At 42.6% G+C, this 20,987-nt stretch overlaps 1 protein-coding gene across 1 annotated transcript in view; it reads right to left on the minus strand.

The window, feature by feature from the left end:
* Positions 1-20,987, minus strand: part of LOC117094510 (sterol 26-hydroxylase, mitochondrial) — a 38,777-nt gene that overhangs the window by 11,912 nt on the left and 5,878 nt on the right. The window lies entirely within an intron of this gene.

Below are 20,987 nucleotides of genomic sequence, written 5' to 3' on the forward strand. Positions count from 1 at the left end.
TGGTGACTCACGCCTATAATCCCAGCACTTTGGGAGGCCAAAGTGGATGGATCATGAGGTCAAGAGATCGAGAACATCCTGGCCAACATGATGAAATTCCATCTCTACTAAAAGTATAAAAATTAGCTGGGTGTGCTGGCACGTGCCTGTAGTCTCAGCTACCTGGGAGGCTGAAGCAGGAGAATCACTTGAACCTGGGAGGCAGAGGTTGCAGTGCGGAGATCGCACTACTGCAACTCCAGCCTGGCAACAGAGTGAGACTCGGTCTCAAAAAGAAAAAAAATTTAAAACTTTTGTGCATCGAAGGACGTTATCAAGAATGTGAAAAGACAATTTACAGAACAAGAGAAAAGATTTGCAAATCATATATCTGACAAGGGTTTAATATCCAGAGTATACAAAGAACTGTTACAACCCAACAACAAAAAGACAACTTCAATTTAAAGATAAGCAAAGAATGGCTGGGCATGGTGGCTCATACCCATAATACCAGCACTTTGGGAGGCCAAGGTGGGCAGATCACTGAGTCCAGGAGTTTGAGACCAGCAATTCAAGATCAGCCTGGCCAATACAGCAAAACCCTGTCTCTACTAAAAATACAAAAATTAGCCAGGTGTGATGGCGCACACTTGTAGTCCCAGCTACTTGGGAGGCTGAGGCATGAGATCACTTTAACCCAAGAGGTTGCAGTGAGCCGAGATCACACCACTGCACTCCAGCCTGGGTGACAGAATGAGACTCTGCCTCAAAATAAATAAATAAATAAAATAAGCAAAGAACTTGAATAGACATTTCTCCAACAAAGATATACAAATGGCCTATAAGCACATGAAAAGTTGTTCAACATCATTTGTCATTAAGGAAATGCAAACCAAAGCCACGGTTAACCACTAGAATGGCTTAAAAAGAGAGAAAGAAAGAAAGTAACAGTATCAGTTCCTAGATCCTAGATGAGGAAGCAGAGGCTGGTTTATTCTCATTTATTTGCTCTCTGAAGAAAACGTCGGCAGTCTCTCTTTTCTACAGGAAACAGTATTATTTTTCTCCCAGCAACAAACTGGTAGTAAGCAGCCTTCTGGAAGAGTAAACAGAAATGTGAGGGCTTCCTTACCTTTGACAAGCTGCTAGAACAACGTTCCACAAATCAGAAGAAACTCATGCATCCTGAGAATCAAAGCTCTTTGAATGAGCAAGAAATAGTAAAGACCTTATAGGAAGTAAACAATGAATTAGCAGATAGAAAAAGCATTTGGTAACAATGCAAGTAGTTCTGTTTCTTCACATCTTAGCCTAGTCTTTTTGTTGTTGTTGTTCTTTTTAATTCTCAGCAAGGCAAGTTACTTCTACGGAAGGGTGCACTCCTTATAGATGGAGCCATGGTGAGCGCACACTTGGACAAGGGAGGGGAAGGGGTTCTTATCCCTGACGCACATGGCCCCGGCTGCTGTGTCCTTCCCCTGTTGACTAGGGCTAGGCTGCACAGGCTAAACTAATTCCGATTGATCTTAGCCTAGTCTTCAATCAGAGGAAACAAATAAGTGAACAAATGTCATTAAAGCAACTGGTTGATTTTTTGGGGAGAAAATAGAGTGAGAACCCACATCCGTGGTCATTGCTGGCCTAAAAAGTGCCTTAAGCAGGAATTAGAAAAAAAAAAAAAAAAAAAAAGACCTGCTCGGGCAGATGCAGCTGCAGCCCTGGCCACAGCCCAGGGACAGGCAAGCCAAGTGCAGGCTCCATTCCTGCTCCTTATGTGACCCCTTGGTCAGGCACCTGCCTCGTGGACCTCACACCATACACAGAAACTAATCCCAGGTGGGATAAAGATTTTAAAAGAAACTACAAAAAGACAAGAAGAAAATATGTGTGAATACACAATTCAAAGACTTTTTAGAAAAACAGACATAAAAATAAAAATACGGAATTTACAAAAAAAGAAATATAAATAGTAAATCTATTCAGAAAACAGGTTCAATCTTACAAATAAGAACATGCAGAATATATATCACGAAGACATACCATTTTCAACTATATTTGCAGATACTGTTTTTGCAAATATCATAGTTGAAAATGGTATATCTTCATGATATATATTCTGCATGTACTTATTTGCAAAAATAAATTGGTTTTGGTTTTTTTTTGTTTTTTTTTTTGAGATGGAGTCTCACTCTGTTGCCCAGGCTGGAGTGCAGTGACGCCAACTCAGCTCACTGCAACCTCTACTTCCCAGATTCAAGTGATTCTCCTGCCTCAGCCTCCCGAGTAGCTGGGATTACAGGCATGCGGCACCATGCCTGGTTAATGTTTTTGTATTTTAGTAGAGACAGGGTTCCACCATATTGGCCAGGCTGGTCTCGAACTCTGACCTCAAGTGATCCACTCACCTCGGCCTCTGAAAGTACTGAGATTACAAGCAATGTGAGCCACCGTGTGTGGCCATGTGTTTGTTTTTTGGAATGGCCTTTGTCATGCAAAAGTATTCCCTTTGCAACTTTTCTGGAGGACAATTTGGCAGGTGCTACATATCAAAGATCTGAACAAATCCTTTACCACAATGGTTCCACTTTAGGAGTTTTGTTCTAAGAAAATAATTGAGAATGTACACAAACATTTAGTGCTAGATATATTAATGTTAATCAAAGCTTTAAACATGAAAAATCTAAATGTATAACAACAGGGTTCAGTAAATTCTGATGTAGTCTTCCAACGAAATGCTTTTCAGTCATTAAAAATTGTTATATAAGTGTGTTTATTGAAAAAGATATTCATATTTATTTTTCTGTAAAATGGCAAGTTACAAAAGAGAGCATATGGTACGCTTTTATTTTAAAAAACATATGTATGTAGATGACATATGGGAAAACCAGACAATGCCTGTCTGTTTATAACAAGATCATGGATGTATCTATGTATTCATCTCATAAACGCTTATTAAGAACCTATGGGTATAAGGCATCGTGCTATGCGATAGGTGTTGGGATTATGGACGATTTGGATTTTCTTCTTTTTGTTTCTTTAATTTTCTCATTTCTCTAAAATATGCATATATTACTTCTGTAAGTTATTTCAATTCTAAATGGCATTTTCTATTAAATGTGGTATGTAGCCACAAAATTAGCATGTAATTGTAACTCATATTTATGTGATTTTTTTTAAGATAATTTTTATAGGAAAAGAAAGTGCTTGTCTCATGGTCATGTGTTTTTATTTATTTATTTTTATTTTTTTGTGAGCCATCACACCTGGCCGACTTGGAGTGTCTTATCTTTATTTTTTCTTTTTTTATTAAAAAGAAATTTTTTTGAGATGGAGTCTCACTCTGTCACCCACGCTGAAGTGCAGTGGTATGATCTCAGCTCACTGCAACCTCCGCCTCCCGGGTTCAAACGATTCTCCTGCCTCAACCTCCCAAGTAGCTGGGATTACAGGTGCCCACCATCATGGCCAGCTCTACTATTTTTTTTTTTTTTTTTTTTTTGAGACGGAGTCTCGCTCTGTCGCCCAGGCTGGAGTGCAGTGGCCGGATCTCAGCTCACTGCAAGCTCCGCCTCCCGGGTTTACGCCATTCTCCTGCCTCAGCCTCCCGAGTAGCTGGGACTACAGGCGCCCGCCACCTCACCCGGCTAGTTTTTTGTATTTTTTAGTAGAGACGGGGTTTCACCGTGTTAGCCAGGATGGTCTCGATCTCCTGACCTCGTGATCCGCCCGTCTCGGCCTCCCAAAGTGCTGGGATTACAGGCTTGAGCCACCGCGCCCGGCCAGCTCTACTATTTTTATCAGAGACCGGGTTTCAGGATGTTGATCAGGCTGGTCTCAAACTCCTGACCTCAGGTGATCTGCCCGCCTCAGCCTCCCAAAGTGCTGGGATTACAGGTGTGAGCCACCGTGCCAGGCCGGTCTTGTGTTTTTATCTCAACGCAGTCATCCCCAGCAGGCAGTACCAGTTAAGGGGTCAGGGACTGCTTGGCTACAGATTTTGTTCTAGTTTAGCTCAGCACTACCAGGCTGTGTGACTTTGCCATAGCACCCTTAAGACCTTCCACATATCCATATACACAAAGGCTTGGACTCAGCCTCCCTGAGCCTTGAAGACTTATTGCCCTGTGATCCTCCTGGAACACTGAAGAATGGGAGGCCCCTCCCACTCCTCACTGGCCTCCCCATCTCCCTCGGAGGCGTCCCAAGACAGCTTCTTATCACCTCTCAGGTTCTGAGATATGGACTTTCTGCCTTGTCCTCGCTCAGAAAAGAGTTGCAGAATATAAAACCCCTTGGCTGCGGTCTAGCAGGGGTTTCTCAGCAATGGGGGTACCCCACAACTTGCATTACAGTCATATGTCTCCTTGTGTTTCGCAAAGATCTCACCCCCATCAAGATGAACAGGACTAGGGCAGAAACCCAAGTCCCTCCTTCTCTAAGGAGGACCAGAGGATTTATGCACTGGTCAAGGTGTGCTGGGGACTTGATGGCAAACACAGTTGTCGAACCTGTTCAGCCTTTTCCGACACTGGGCACAAGTCATTGGGGCACCGAGAAATACCCATGGGTATAGTCTAAAAATTGCTTTAACTGGATTTGGAAGAAACTCTCAGATTGGACAGTGGACTGATGTAATTTTGTGGATATATTTAAAAGGATTCTCCAGAAACAAAAAGAAACAATAGGATGTATGTATATATACAGAGATTTATTTTACAGAATTGGCTCACGTGATCATGGAGGTTGGTGTAAAGTTAGCTGAGAGAAAGGAAAAATAGACCCAAAGTCAGGCAAGCAAGTTTTTATTAACCTGCCGGCTGCTCCCTTAACAGTCAGTGAGGAAGCAGCCCCAAGCTTACAGAATGAGGGGTTTATATTGGGGAGGGGACTTTGAGGGTGTTCTTTGGTATGGCCACATCTCGAGGTTATTTGCTGGTTAATTTTGCCACATATCACCTTGTGACGTTTATGGTAGCAGCTAGATAAACAGGAACTTACAGGAGGGTGTAGGTAAAGTTTGTTTATGCTTCCCACGACCTCCCCCCCCCCCCCCCCCCCCCCCCCCGCCCCTAGTGCAGTCTGGATGGTTTGTAATTGGGGTTTGCTTATCACAGCAAGGTCTGATAAGTGAAGTCTGCTGGCTTCACAGCCTAGATAAGGGCTTAGAAATGTAAAGAGACTTGGGGGAAGGGCGGGCAGCACGGAAAAGAGTTGCAGAGCATTAGGGGGAGGGGTGGGGAGCGCCAAGAAGGTTTTTGGGGCAGTTTGTCCCTAACAGTGGGCAAGTATAAAATCTGCCGCACAGGCTGGCAGGCTGGAAATTCCAACAGGGGTCAATATTGCAATGTTGAATCTGAAGGTGGTCTGGAGGCAGATTCATTCCCCTTCTGGGGACTTCAGTCTTTTCACACAAGGCTTTCCACTGCTTGAACAAGGCCTACCTACATTACGGAGGGCAATCTGCTTTACTCAAATTTGCTTTACTGTCAATTTCATGGGTTTGTTTGTTTGTTTGTTGAGATCGAGTCTCGCTCTGTCACCCAGGCTGGACTGCAGTGGCACAATCTCAGCTCACTACAATTTCTGCCTCCTGGGTTCAAGCAATTCTCATCTCTCAGCCTCCCAAATATCTGGGATTACAGGCATATGCCACCACGCCCAGCTAATTTTTGTGTGTTTAGTAGAGACAGGGTTTCACCATGTTGCCCAGGCTGGTCTTGAACTCCTAGGCTCAAGTGATCCACCTGCCTCAGCCTCCCAAAGCGCTGGGATTACAGGCAGAAGTCACCATGCCCGGCCCTGCCAATTTAATGTTAATGTTACCTTCACAGCAACATCTAGGCTGGTGCTTGACCAAACAACTGAGTATCATAGTAAGGGAGGAGAGCACCCCTCATATCACCTTATGCCCAATTTCTGCCCCCAAAGAAAGAAGAAGTAAAAACTAAAAGGCAGAAATGAAATCCACAGGCAGACAGCCCGGTGCCACACCCTGGGCCTGGTAGTTAAAGATCGACCCCTGACCTAATTGGTTCTGTTATCTATAGATTACAGACATTGTATAGGAATGCACTGTGAAAATCCCTATCTTGTTTTGTTCCAATCTAATTACCGGTGCATGCAGCCCCCAGTCACGTACCCGCTGCTTGCTCAATCAATCATGACCCTCTCACATGCACCCCCTTAGAGTTGTGAGCCCTTAAAAGGGACAGGAATTGCTCACTCGAGGAGCTTGGCTCTTGAGACAGAAGTCTTGCCAATGCCCCTGGCTGAATAAACCCCTTCCTTCTTTAACTCGGTGTCTGAGGAGTTTTGTCTGTGGCTCGTCCTGCTACAATAGCCTAGCTAAATTGACATAAAATTAACTATCACAGGCTGGGTGCAGTGGCTCACCCTGTAATCCCAGCACTTTGAGAGGCCGAGGCAAAAGGATCACTTGAACCTAGGAGTTCGAGACAAGCCTGGGTGACATAATGAGACCCCTGTTCCTACAAAATAATTTTAAAATTCGCCAGGTATGGTGGCACACACCTGTAGTCCTAGCTTCTTGGGAGGCTGAGGCTTGCTTCTAAGCCTCTTTTCCCTTAGACTTCTGAGGGTAGAGGAAATTGTGCCCACCTTTCCATGGCCTTTTCCTTCTTTTTTTTGGGACAGACCAGCAAGGGGTGGCTCCCCACTGCCCTCCCGTCCCTGTCCCTCCCTGCTGGGGCTGGGACACATGACCCAAGGGCCTTGCATGGCCGGCTGATTATTGGTAAAAAGCACATATCATCAAAATATAAATAGGTGAACTAAATTATGCAGGTTAGGTATTAGGCTTGCTAAGCGTTTTAAGGTTCTAAACTGCCTTCTGGGTTTTGAGAACTATTTGACTTGCCTACTTCACAACTGGTAAGGCCTGGGGATGCACGGAATTAACTACACCCTTAATTATGCTGGAAGGAGTCAAACCTTGGCTACTCGTAGCACACAATTAAAACAATTTACCAGGTTTTACATTAAAGTTAAAATTGCTAGGAGTTACCATTATAACATGTAATTGAAAACAGTGAAAATAGATATATATGCGAGGTGTGTAAGAACAATAAAATGTATTTTTAATAAAAGATTACAAGAAGGCTGGGCATGGTAACCCATGCCTGTAATCCCAGCACTTTGGGAGGCCAAGGCAGGCAGATCACTTGAGGTCAGGAGCTCAAGACCAGCCTGGCCAACATGGTGAAACTCCATCTCTACTAGAAATACAAAAAAATCAGCCAGGCATGGTGGTGCACGCCTGTAATTCCAGCTACTCGGGAGGCTGAGGCATGAGAATCGCTTGAACCTGGGAGGCAGAGTTTACAGTGAGCCAAGATACACCACTGCACTCCAGCCTGGGTGACAGAGCAAGATTCTGTCTCAAAAAAGAAAAAAAAATTGTAAGAAGGCATGAAAATGTAAATTATTGCCCAGGGTTAAAAGATTGTTTTAAATTAGATAAGATAAAGCTAAAAATTCAAATAAGTAGTGGAAGGATTATAAAAATTAATCTTGCAAAATTCTGTGTGTGAATATATTGACTAAATTCCAAAGGGTATTATATGCTTTTTCTGTAAAGTGAGCATTGAAATAAAGGCACAAGGTACTCCTAAGGCACTAATCTGCTCTTTAGCAAAATTTGTGAAGGGTTATAAAAGGTTTTTTGCTTTTAAGTTTCTGAGTCATCATTTTGGCAAAATAAATAATTTATGATAATCTGGAATTCCATTTCATAACATCAGGTGTTCTAAACCTCTAACATATTTAACAGCCTTCCCAATATCAAACTTCAGTTTCAAAATTGTCTTTCCTGATGCGTGGCTTTTTGGATGGTTCAGAGGGTCTCTGGAAAAGGTAAACAGGATAATTTGTCATGTTTAGTTACATGAGATTGCCAAAATGGTGTTCAATCTTCTTTAGGTTATATCTTGGTGAATAATGCTGATATATGTTCCAAAATTGTATGGGATCTCTAAAATTCTGATGTCTGAGTACATGCTATCAATCATAATTAAGGCCAGGCATAATGGCCCATGCCTGTAATCCCTGCACTTTGGGAGGCAAGGCAGGTGGGTCACCTGAGATTAGGAGTTCAAAACCTGCCTGGCCAACATGGTGAAACCCCGTCTCTACTGAAAATACAAAACATTAGCCAGGCGTGGTGGCGGGTGCCTGTAATCCCAGCTACTCGGGAGGCCGAGGCAGGAGAATTGCTTGAACCTGGCAGGCAGAGGGAGATTGCAGTGAGCTGAGATCATGCCATTGCACTCCAGGCTGGGCAAAAAGAGCAAAAGTCTGTCTCAAAAAAAAATTATAATTAAGGTTGTTAAGATATTGTAAATCAGAGATAACCAAACTTATTTGTCAATTGTGTTTCTAACTGTAACTACCCTGGGAATTTTGTTAGTCACAGACAATTGTCTTGTTTTAATCCTTTTCAAAAGACGGTTTATAGTAAGCTATAGAACTCTGACAGGTGCTCTCAAATGCAGGTTTCTGATAACTTTGGATATTGTAACATTGGAATAAAGGAAGAGCTGAAATGTTCACAAATATCAAGCAAAAAAAGAACTAACTGAAACAGAACTCAGGAAACTGAAACAAGTTTTTTTGACTTTTGCTTGTAATATTGCTGATCCTCGTTTTGTTTTTCAGAGTCAAGGAAACATGTTTTGAACTATTTACAGCCTCAATAATTGAGTAAGCTATAAGCCTGTGAACAAAATTTGGAGCATGTTTGTTTATTTCTCTCTGCCAGGTTCCTCTAGAATTTGGAAATTATCTGTGAGTACTCTTTTTTTCTTTTTTTCTTTTTCTTTTTCTTTTTTTTTTTTTTTGAGACAGAGTCTTGCTCTGTCGCCCAGGCTGGAGTACAGTGGCGTGATCTCGGCTCACTACAACATCCACCTCCCGGGTTCAAGTGATTCTCCTGCCTCAGCTTCCCAAGTAGCTGGAATTACAGGTGTGCACCACCACACCTGGCTAACTTTTGTATTTTTAGTAGAGACGGGGTTTCACCATGTTGGCCAGACTAGTCTCAAACTCCTGACCTTAGGTGATCCATCCGCCTTAGCCATCCAAAGTGCTGGGATTACAGGCGTGAGCCACTGCACCCAGCAGAGTATTCTTAATTTATGGCAATATAGTTGTTTGCATCAGTGCAATAAGAATCCCTTTTTCTTTTGCAATAGGACACAATTGGAGAAACTGTTGTTTTACCAAGGCTTTGACTGGAAAAGTATGCTTCCCTTTAAGGAGTCAAGCTCGACTTGCCAAGCCAATAAAAGCCCCTTGGGGAAAAGAAACTGGCCTTATACCTTCATCTACACAGTCCCTGTACAGGCTTCCTGACCTGTGGTCAGTAAAGAATGTCACTCTCTAACAGGCCCAGGAGCTCCGAGTTTATCTTGGGATGTTAAAGGAGAGGATCACCCAACTCACAGGTATTTGAGGATACAAACCCATGGCTGGGCTCAGCTTTAAAAGGTCTTATCTGAGCTTCCTTGTGGAACAGAGTTCCATCAGAACCAATCTAAAAGGCCTACGTAGAAATAATTATTCTTGCTGTACTTTACGCAAATAATCAGGTCAAGTATAAGACTAACATCTGCTTTGCAAACAACTCAGTCCTATTATGATTTATTTTAACAAAAATGAGGACTGGAGAGAGAGAAATTATGTTTCAAAACTTACCATACATTTGTAATTAAATTCTAAACTCATTCGTTGTTCTTAAGTTTTGCCTACATTTTAGACTAACCCTGCCTGCTCCTGTGAACCAACCAGCAATCTTTGGCTGCAGCTCAGAAAGAAAAAGGGGATGGATAATGTAAAAATCTGGGTCAATATTCTAGTTCTGAGCAATTATCCTCCAAATCCCACCAGGTGATGGAAATAAGCAGGATGTCCATCACTCAGAGGTTTTCTTTTTGGGAAAGTAAGACCAAGGGAGCTAACCAAAACCAAGCACCATGCACCCAAGTCTTAGCAAGCGTAACTATAGCCACCAGTCATCTGGGTGTGTCACAAGCCATTCTTTCCTCTCCCTTGTTGGAGGAGGACTCAATTCCACAGTTTCACCTTAGCATTTGGCTTATGATAAGGAGTCCATGCAACACCCCCTGAGACACAATTTTGTCCCAAACTCAATTCCAAGCTTCGGGTCAAAGCCCTAGGAAAGAAAACTGGATCTAAGGGATCCAGAGGCAGACGATAACAGAGGTTAAAAGGCACAGCACAGATGAGCATGACTAATTCCTGCTGATTAGGCCAAGCCTCTCATTTCATAGATAAAGGTCATGCTAGCATCTGTGGCATAAATGAGGTCTAGGGAACTCCAAGGCTACTGATACTAGTGGGAATAGAGACATAGGTGAGAATGGATAATTCCTATTCTCTAGGCACTCCCTGCTTCATGGGTGCAGGCCGCTTTGACACCCATGGGTGGCACCCTGTCACAGTTGTCGGGATTTGGGGATGCAAGGACGGAAGAGGGAAAGATAATGCTCTTCCTTCTCTCCTTTATGCACCCCAGATATTTGGCAGGAAGAGAAGGGAACCAGGGACGCCTGCTCCTCTCTTTCTAGATAAGTAGCCATTCATCTTCAGTCTGCACCCTTTCAAGTGCTGCATCCTGAACCCCTGGGACCCCTTTGAAAAAGTGCCTTCTTTTTTCTTTGACCCATTTGTTTTTTGTTTGTTTGTTTGTTTGTTTGAGACAGAGTCTCGCTCTGTCGCCCAGGCTGGAGTGCAGTGGCCGGATCTCAGCTCACTGCAAGCTCCGCCTCCCGGGTTTACGCCATTCTCCTGCCTCAGCCTCCCGAGTAGCTGGGACTACAGGCGCCCGCTGCCTCGCCCGGCTAGTTTTTGTATTTTTAGTAGAGACGGGGTTTCACCGTGTTCGCCAGGATGGTCTCGATCTCCTGACCTCGTGATCCGCCCGTCTCAGCCTCCCAAAGTGCTGGGATTACAGGCTTGAGCCACCGCGCCCGGCTGATACATGTTTTCTAATATCCTGGTTTGTCTCTTCTCATCTTCAGGCCATCAAACTCCAAATGGTCATGCAACCAGAGCCTCGGACAGTGGCCCATTTTGCCAGGGACCCTTAGGCCTCTGAGGGAGATATGACTGCCATTTTCCCAAAACAGTGCCCCCTGTCAGCAGGAAGCAGTTAAGATCAATCTTCATCCTTATCCCAATCCTTATTCTAATGGCAGTTAGAGGTACTTCTTTAGAGTGGGGAATGAGACAGCCAAGCCAAAAGAGGTCCCTGGAGAAACTCCGACTGGTCTACGCACTGGGCTGGAGCCTCGGGAGGTTCACGCTGTTTGCAGGGGGAGGAGACTGTCCTCTCCTGTTCCAGGGTGGTAACCTGGGGATTCAATCTGTGAGATGGTGGCCTGTTAACAGGCAAAATTCTAGCTTTGCTGAATTTTTTTCCTTTTCACCCAATAAATTCCATTTTTCTCACTCTTCTATGTGTCCGCGAGCCTAATCTTTCCTTTAGAGTTGTGTGGCAAGGGCCCCAATTTTAATTGAACTAAGGGGAAAGTCCTACAACAGCCTGGCCAACATGGCAAAACCCTGTCTCTACTAAAATACAAAAAATTAGCCAGGCATGGTGGCACACACCTATAATCCCAGCTACTTGGGAGTCTGAGGCACGAGAATTACTTGAACCCAGGAGGTGGAAGTTGCAGAGGCTGAGATCGTGCAACTGCACTCCAGCCTGGGTAACAAAGTGAGAATTTGTCTCCAAAAAAAGAGAAAAAAAGAAACTTGGGGAAAATGTAAAACAAAAGGTTTATGGAAATCTTGTGTGGTTTAAAAGATGACAAATTTGATACATGTATTTATGAAGTTTTATTAAAATTAGTTTTAATATGATAATATACTAATACAAAAGTAAAATTTATTTTTCTTTTTTGAATAAAATTTTCTGTGGTGTTAATAAGACCGTAAAATAGTTTTGTTCACTTTTTACATAAACTGCAAAAAGAAAAAAGAGAAAAGAAGAGACAGATTCTGTCTCATGCTGTCTTTTTTGATTGTTTGGAAAACTGAGTCTCCTTTATCAAAGAGTACAGGTTTTTTGTTTTTAAGAATCTTTCAGGCCAGGTGGGATGGTTCCTGCCTCTAATCCCAGCACTTTGGTAGGCCAAGCTGGTTGGATCACCTGAGGTCAGGAGTTCAAGACCAGTCTGGCCAACATGATGAAACCCCGTCTTTACTAAAAATACAAAAGTTAGCTGGGCATGGTGGTGCATGCCTGTAGTCCCAGCTACTCAGGAGGCTGAGGCAGGAGAATCACTTAAACCCAGAAGGCGGAGGTTGCAGTGAGCCAAGATCGTGCCATCACACTCCAGCCTGGGTGACAGAGTGAGACTCTGTCTCAAAAAACAAACAAACAAACAAACAGAAAGAATCTTTAAATTATCACTTTGGTTAAATGAATGACTATTGTTTTGTGGTTACCTATTTTGGTCAAGTGTTTTAAATCTTTGACATATTTGACAGGCTTCCCAAAAATCAGATTTCAGCTTCAAAATTAAGTCATTTTTGACTTTTAACTTTGGAATGTTACAGAGGTTCCCTGGAGCCTCCAAAAGAGAGGTAAACAGAATTATTTGACATGCAAAGTTACATGGGAAGCATTGTCAAATTAGAAATAATGTTTAACCTTCTTCAGGTTATATTTTAATGAATGTTATTAATATATGTTCCAAAATTGTATGAGATTTCTAAAATTCTAATATGTATGTTATAGTATTGTAGGCCACAGAAATAACCAAATTTCCTTGTCAATTATGTCACTAACTATGACTATTTGAAGTCATTTCCCCAGTTAATTGCTTAATTCTGATGCAGTTTATGAAAATTTCACAAACACGCAAAATCCTAGAATATGATGTCTTTAAGGAGGTTCATGAAAGGACAGAAAGAACCCTGAGAAGCACTCTTGAATTATTTTAAAAGGTTATAATACTTTAAAATCATATCATTTGGACTGGGTAAGAATTCTTGAAACTTTAGTGAAGAAACTGACTGGTTTATAAAACTGCTAACTCAAGCAGAACGAAATTTAATTAAATACCAAAAACAAAAACAAAAACAAAGACAAAAAACCTTGCCAGATTTTCATGCTAAATCATCCAGTACTGAAATTGTTTAGCTACACAATTTGAATGAACTCCATGGTCTAAGTCAAATTACCTATGATAACTTACCAGTTATTAGTGCTATGCACCTAAATTGGAGAAACAACTGGTATTCAAGAGGACATAAGTCCGATGTTAAGCATGGACTCACGGAGAACCAAAACAGCCACCTTGTCCTTCCTGAGTCCTTAAAGCTTTTGTTATTAAAAGTTCTGCATTCCATAACCCATCATGAAAAAGATAAAATGATCCAAATTGACCGGGCGCGGTGGCTCACGCCTGTAATCCCAGCACTTTGGGAGGCCGAGGTGGGCGGATCACCTGAGGTCGGGAGTTCAAGACCAACCTGACCAACATGGAGAAACCCCATCTCTACTAAAAATACAAAACTAGCCAGGCGTGTTGGCACATGCCTGTTCCCAGCTACTAGGGAGGCTGAGGCAGAAGAATCACTTGAACCCAGGAGGCGGAGGTTGCGGTGAGCCAAGATCATACCATTGCACTCCAGCCTGGGCAACAATAGTGAAACTCCATCTCAAAAAAAAAAAAGATTAAATGATCCAAGTTAAATATATATACACGTGTGTGTGTGTGTGTGGTGTGTGTGTGTGTGTGTGTGTGGTGGGGGGGGCGGGTAGTGACTTCTAAATTGCTAAAATAGTTTATGACCAACATTTGGTTTGTCAAACCCATATCCCTGGGAAGACAATCAAAATTTCAGGTACATTTCGCTACCTGATGGGACATTTAAACATTTGTAGAGGGTTTTCATTCTATTGTCATTTTCTTTTTTTTTTTTTTTTTGAGACGGAGTCTCGCTCTGTCGCCCAGGCTGGAGTGCAGTGGCCGGATCTCAGCTCACTGCAAGCTCCGCCTCCCAGGTTTACGCCATTCTCTCGCCTCAGCCTCCCGAGTAGCTGGGACTACAGGCGCCCGCCATCTCGCCCGGCTAATTTTTTGTATTTTTTTTAGTAGAGACGGGGTTTCACCGTGTTAGCCAGGATGGTCTCACCTCCTGACCTCGTGATCCGCCCGTCTCGGCCTCCCAAAGTGCTGGGATTACAGGCTTGAGCCACCGCGCCCGGCCTCTATTGTCATTTTCAATGCAGGTTTTCTGGTTGTATAAAAGCTTTCCCACACAAGAGGACTGATGTTATAACAATAGTTCATTATGCCACCTTGTATTTTCACCAGGTAAAGAAAGCTTTTCATGGTTCACTGACTGAGGACATCAAGCCTTTCACAATCTAGAACCCAAAGAGTTGGTCTTCTGGGAATGTCACAGAAAGACTGCCCTTACCATCCACACTGCATCAAGACTTTCAGACCTTGAATCTTGGTTCATAATCTCATAACTCAGAAAGGTCCCTCCACATACTCGGAACTGTAAACCCATTAGAAACCTTAAAGTAAAGCTAACCAGGGAAGTTTCTCCCCAGAAGACGACGGTATCCTTGATGTAGACAGCTTTTTCCCAAGATCACAGATCAAGACTTCTTTACTATCACGAGACTCTTATCTTCCAATTTTTTTTCTTTGCTTATGCCTCTATGAACAGTAGAAGTGAAAAGGGGATCTGTTGTGTGCACTCATGGAGTGTACTTTTATTTGTGAAAGATTTTGCAGCCAGCCTTATTACATGGATAACCTTATGCCTTAATAGATGCAAGACAAAGGCCCAATGTAGGTGAGAAATTTTAATGACACATACGTTGCCTCATAGTCAGTCAGAAACAGAACACTGGTCCACTCCTCTTAACCTACATCATGGATTAAAAGATCATTTGCAGGTCTTCACTCTTCTCAAAGGGTATCATGTGTTAGGTCCTTTTTTCCATGGTTTGGAGTAAATGAGGCAATGATTGGAAATTTATCCCTCAGCTGGGTGCAGTGGCTCATGCCTATAATCCCAGCACTTTGGGAGGCTGAGGCGGGTGGATCACTTGAAGTCAGGTGTTCAAGACCAGCCTGGACAACATGGTGAAACCCCATCTCTACTAAAAATACAAAACTTAACCAGGCATGGTGGCACATGCCTGTAATCCCAACTACTCAGGAGGCTGAGGCAGGACAATCACTTGAACCTGGGAGGTGGAGGCTGCAGTGAGCCGAGATGGCACTACTACACTCCAGCCTGGGTGACAGAGCGAGACTCCATCTCAAAAAAAAAAAAAAAAGAAAGAAAAAGAAAGAAAGAAATTTATCCCTCATGATAGACTCTCTAGCAGATCCTACTGTAAAGGATATGGTTACACAACAGACTTTAAATTCTCTTCTGAAAGTTATGCTAAATAATAAACTTGCTCTAGATTACCTACTGGCTAAACAGGGAGGTATCTATGCAGCTGCTGGCACTTCCATCACATCTGGTATTTTAGAGATTCAGTCGTAGGGGATTAACAAAGAGACTGCTTAGTCAAAGCAAGTAGAATTTTTATCTAGCTGATTCTTCAGTCTATTTGATTTTAGTTGGTTTGGTTTATGGGGAACCTGGCTAAGGAGCATACTCCAAACTCTAGGTATTATCCTCTTGATAGTCGTAACAGTAGTCTCCCTGGTGCAATGTATTCTGTCAAAAGTTTTAAATGTTTGCATGCAGCCATTTTTAGAATGTCAAATGGTCTCTCTTCAACTGGAATGAAAACAGCTAAAAGAAATATGTGACCATGAAAGTCACCATAACCTATGAATGACGTGCTGAGACCAGAAACACAAAATGGTGGTAACTGAGAGCAGTGCTAAGGTCCTAAGTTTTGCTCATACTCTTACCTAAGTAAAAAACTGACCAAAAGAGGAGAAATTGTAAACAAATTATGGGAGAGCATTGTTTTGGACTGAGCTCATGCACTAGCCTCCAACAGACCACACCAAACCAAGATAGAGTCACTTATGCTAAATGTGACATAATCAAACTAAAATTTTAAGGAAACAAATAGATCCTAGAACAGACTAGGTTTTGTTTTTCTTCTGTAAACAGGACATCCCAGCATAAAGAGGTACCCTCTACCCTAACCTTTACAAAAAAATAACCTGAAGTCCTTGCTCCCGTCTTACAAAACCCACTGCTCTGCTATTTCCCAATGGGTTCCAAGACCAAATAAATACATTTACAATGGTGATAGTGACATCAGTGAGTAAATTCTTGGTCATCCTCTAAAACTGAGATGACCAAAAGTGGGGAATTGTTAAATCAAGTTCAAGTTTAGCATAACACTGCCTCCTTATATATTAAGTTTGGCCTGAAGGTTTCTCAGCACATTACGACCTATAATGTAAATGGAGTTGTATACAGACTGTAGCCTACTCTTGTGCCAATCACCAAGTTTTGGGCAATCAGAGATGGCCAACTGTTCAAACCGTGTTCATATTAGGTAAATGCCAAGCTACAATCAATCCGGCTGTTTCTGTACCTCACTTCCATTTTTTTGTATGTCATTTTCCTTTTTCTGTTCATAAATCTTCTTCCACTACGTGGCTGCACTGGAGTCTCTGCGCCTACTCTGGCTCGGGACACTGTCTGATTTGTGAATCGTTCTTTGCTCAGTTAAACTCTGCTAAACTTAATTCAGCTAAAGTTTTTCTCTTTCAACACATTCTTTCCATCTCTTAGCAAGCAATAAATATTAATAGATCTGTCCCTAACCTTTTTAAAGGCTGCATGAAATTTCATCATATGGATGTACCATAATTTAATTAGTCCCCTACTATGGGACATTTAAATCATTCTAATCTTTCCTGACCACATATAAGGCTGCCTTGAATATTCCTTCATGTCTCTTTGCCCACAGCAGTTTGTCTGTAAGTGCAAATGCTAAATTGCTATGATTCATTCTGGCAATGTAATTGCAAAACTGGCATAACTCACACATATTTCGCCTTAATACCTAGTTTCTTTTTTTTTTTTCTGAGACGGAGTCTCGCTCTGTCGCCTAGGTTGGAGTGCAGTGGCTGGATCTCAGCTCACTGCAAGCTCCGCCTCCCGGGTTCTCGCCATTCTCCTGCCTCAGCCTCCCGAGTAGCTGGGACTACAGGCGCCCGCCACCTCGCCCGGCTAATTTTTTGTATTTTTAGTAGAGACAGGGTTTCACCGTGTTAGCCAGGATGGTCTCGATCTCCTGACCTCGTGATCCGCCCATCTTGGCCTCCCAAAGTGCTGGAATTACAGGCTTGAGCCACCGCACCCGGCCAATACCTAGTTTCATATTCCCATCCCTGAGGCTTTTGGGCCATGTTCCCTGTACTGCTACAGCCTCAAGGACAACTTCATAGATGTCTACCAGATGACCCTGAAAAACACTCAAGTCCAGTCAAGGTAAACGGACAATAATCTCTGGAAGGCCTGATGGTAACATGAGTGCTAAGGAAGAAATCTATCTAATAAAAGGTTTTTGTCAAACTGAAGAAGGAATGTGTTAACCGAATGGGAGTGGTTTTTACAAAATCCAGAAGAAGGAAGCCAAATAGGAAGAATTTGGCAGCATTTATCACTCATAGTCCAAGGGAGAGAGATAATTAACCTAATGGAGAGTCACCAGAGAAGTACATTCAAAAGGGTTTCTCCAAGGCCCAGATGGAATTTTCTTCCATACAATTCTACTCCTTTCATTCTGGGTCCTTCCAAGCGGTTCAGTAATGTAGTTAATAATTTCTCTCCCTAGGTAACTGAATCTGACGAAAAGGTGTAGAGGATTAAAGACAGCTACAGATTCCTTCACATGCCTCCCCTTAAGAGGTGAAGTCCATGTCTCCAGGATCTCAGTGGGCTCTGTAACTGCTTTGATGAGTGGAATACAGTGGAAATGATACTGTGTTGATTTTCAGGACCAGGCCTTAAGAAACTGCAACTATTATTTTCTGTCTCTTGGAACATTCACTCTGGGGAAAGCCAGTGCATGCAAGAAGTCCAAGTGTTCTAAGACCACCATGCTGTAAGGAAGCTCAAGTCAGTCATATGAAGAGAGAGATAACCAGCTGTTCTGGCCAAACCAGGCCAGGCACCAAACATGCAACTAGAAAAGTCATCTTGGCCATTCTGGCCCCAGAAGAGGTGACCTGCCAGCTAAAAGCCAGACTCAAGGCCCAGATATATGGCCTCACTTGAGCACTCCTCTCCATTTTTGCCCATTTGAGCTGAAGGCCCGCTCCATCATGAAGCAGAGATAAGTCATTTCCACTGTGCCCTGCCCACATTCCTGACACACAAAATTATGACTATAACAAAATATTTGTTGTTTTAAGCCACCACGATTTGGGATAGTTTGTTATGCAGCAATAGATAACTACAACAGAGGGTTCTAGTGCAATGGAGTATTATGATTCCTGGGAGGCTTGACTTCCTATCTTAGTTCGTTTTGTATTGATATAACAGAATATCTGAAGCTGGGTAATTTATAAAGAACAGCAATTTATTTCTTACAGTTCTGGAGGCTGGAAAGTCCAAGGTTGAGGGGACTGTATCTGGTTAGGACCTTCTTGCAACGTCATCCAATGGCAGAAAGCAGAGGGGTAAGAGGGCATGTGTGTGAGGTGGGGAGGGAGGGGTTAAAATAATCTTTTATCAGTAACCACTCTCATGATAACTAATCATTCAGAATCATTCCAATCACCTCTTAAAGGTCTTACCTCTCAACACTGTTGCATTGGAGATCAAGCTTCCAACACATGAACTTTAGGAAACACAAACCAGAGCACCTCCTCATTAAATAATCATGCAGGCACTCCAGTCCACATTTGTTTCTCTGGATTTGCCCAGTGTGGGTCAGTTCCCAACCATCTGCCCATGCTGAATGTGTTGACAACATTTAGTTTCTGAAACCTCAAACACCGAGAACTGAAGGGTCAGGCTTGTTCAATCTGCCCACCTCCCTCATTGTCTTTTCTTCACTCTATAATATGTCAAACAACCCAGATCAGGGAGCTAGGAAGAAGAGTGTCACAGATACGTTTACCATCAGATGTATCCACTGCTCAGTACCACTCATAGCACCTCCCCTATGCCTAAGACCATTGCCTGGCACTTGGGGGAAAAAGGTAGGAAAGGCATAGGCCCAGGCCTCACAGCTTCACAGCCTAATCTCTAAGCCATATAAACAAGTGATGATAAGAAACGTGATACATGATGGCCAGGCACAGTAATTTATGCCTATAATTCCAGCACTTTGGGAGGCCAAAGTGGGTGAATTGCTTGAGATCAGGAGTTCAAGACCAGCCTGGGCATAGCAAAACCTGTCTCTACCAAAAATACAAAAATTAGCCAGGCATGGTGGTGCATGCCTGTGGTCCCAGCTACTTGGAAGGCTGATGTGGGAGGACAGCTGGAGCTGGGGAGGTCAAGACTGCAGTGAGCCATGATCGCACCACTGCACTCCAGCCTAGGTGACAGAGTGAAACCTTGTCTCAAATAAAGAAAAAAAAAAAGAAAGAGAAACATGGTAACATAAAATGACACATATATGCTTAGGACATTGGGGGACCTGGAGGAGATTAAATCATTAATCTCCTGGGCACTGGGGGGCACAGGAAGGGTCACAAAGCCAGGCAGTCCATAATAAGAGCTACATAATAGATATCTCATAATTCTCAGGATCAATATGTTTGAAAGATATTAATTTGATATAAATGTAACATATGTTTACATTTCATTTTTCCAGCGTTCAACATAATTTTTATCAGGAAAGAGAAAGGCACTGGCATTTACATAGTATGACTTTTACATGTCCTAATTCCTACCTCACTCAAGTGCTACAATGCTTCTCAAAGCTTATTTTTATTACTTTTTTGTGTGTGCTAATGCAGTTTTTGACAACTGAGGGCGCAAGGGACATTGTGGTTGGCTGTTCCTACGTCCATTCCCATCCTCCCCTTTGTGTGGCAGATACCTTGTTTGGGTGGGAGGGACCCCAATCCCAGCTTGAGGGTGAACCTGCACAGAGGTAAGCTAATTAGGGTATGTCTATCTCCCCCTGGCCACTATGATGGGTTCATGGATAGGCAATTAACCCAGGCCAAGCCAGTCAACCAACTCCTGCAAGACAGCTGAACCAAGGGAACCACAGAAAAACAGAGATGTCATTTTTTAAATTTAGAGATAGGGTCTTGCTATGTTGCTCAGTCTGGTCTCAAACTCCTGAATTCAAGGGATCCTTCTGCCTCAGTCTCCCAAGTAGCTGGGGGACTGTAGGACTGTGCCATCACACCCAGCTGAAGCTGTAGCTTTGATGACTTCCTGAATCTCTAGAACAAACACACCTGAAGGATACTCAACTATTGGAGTTTTCAGTTCTATGAGCCAATAAAGCTGCTTTATAGTTTAAGCCACTTTGAGTGGCAATCTAACAAATTCTAACTGATACCAAGTGAGTAACTGAAACACATTCTCTAATTTTAAAGGGCTATTTTTTTTTCAACCACATTTACTAGCTCACATAAATATTTAGAACAAATCCATCTGTCTTCCCTGTTTCCTTGGCACAATTTATCACAGTTCTTAACAAACTACCATAAATATCCATAAGGGGAAAATGAATTTTAGAATATGAAAGAGAGATTAATAAATAGCCAAATATGTCAACCATTGAAAGGACCACCAATTTTTTTAAGATTAAGCCCCTGATTTGCAACTTTTATTGAAATAAATGTCATCTATTAAAAACAAAGTTAATTTATAACTTGATCTCAACTTGTTTTTTTTTTGTTGTTTTTTGTTTTTTTTTTTTTTTTGAGACGGAGTCTTGCTCTTTCGCCCGGGCTGGAGTGCAGTGGCCGGATCTCAGCTCACTGTAAGCTCCGCCTCCCGGGTTTTACACCATTCTCCTGCCTCAGCCTCCGGAGTAG

This window comes from Trachypithecus francoisi, unplaced genomic scaffold (assembly GCF_009764315.1).
Source record: "Trachypithecus francoisi isolate TF-2019V2 unplaced genomic scaffold, Tfra_2.0 Lachesis_group13, whole genome shotgun sequence".
Classification (NCBI taxonomy): Eukaryota; Metazoa; Chordata; class Mammalia; order Primates; family Cercopithecidae; genus Trachypithecus; species Trachypithecus francoisi.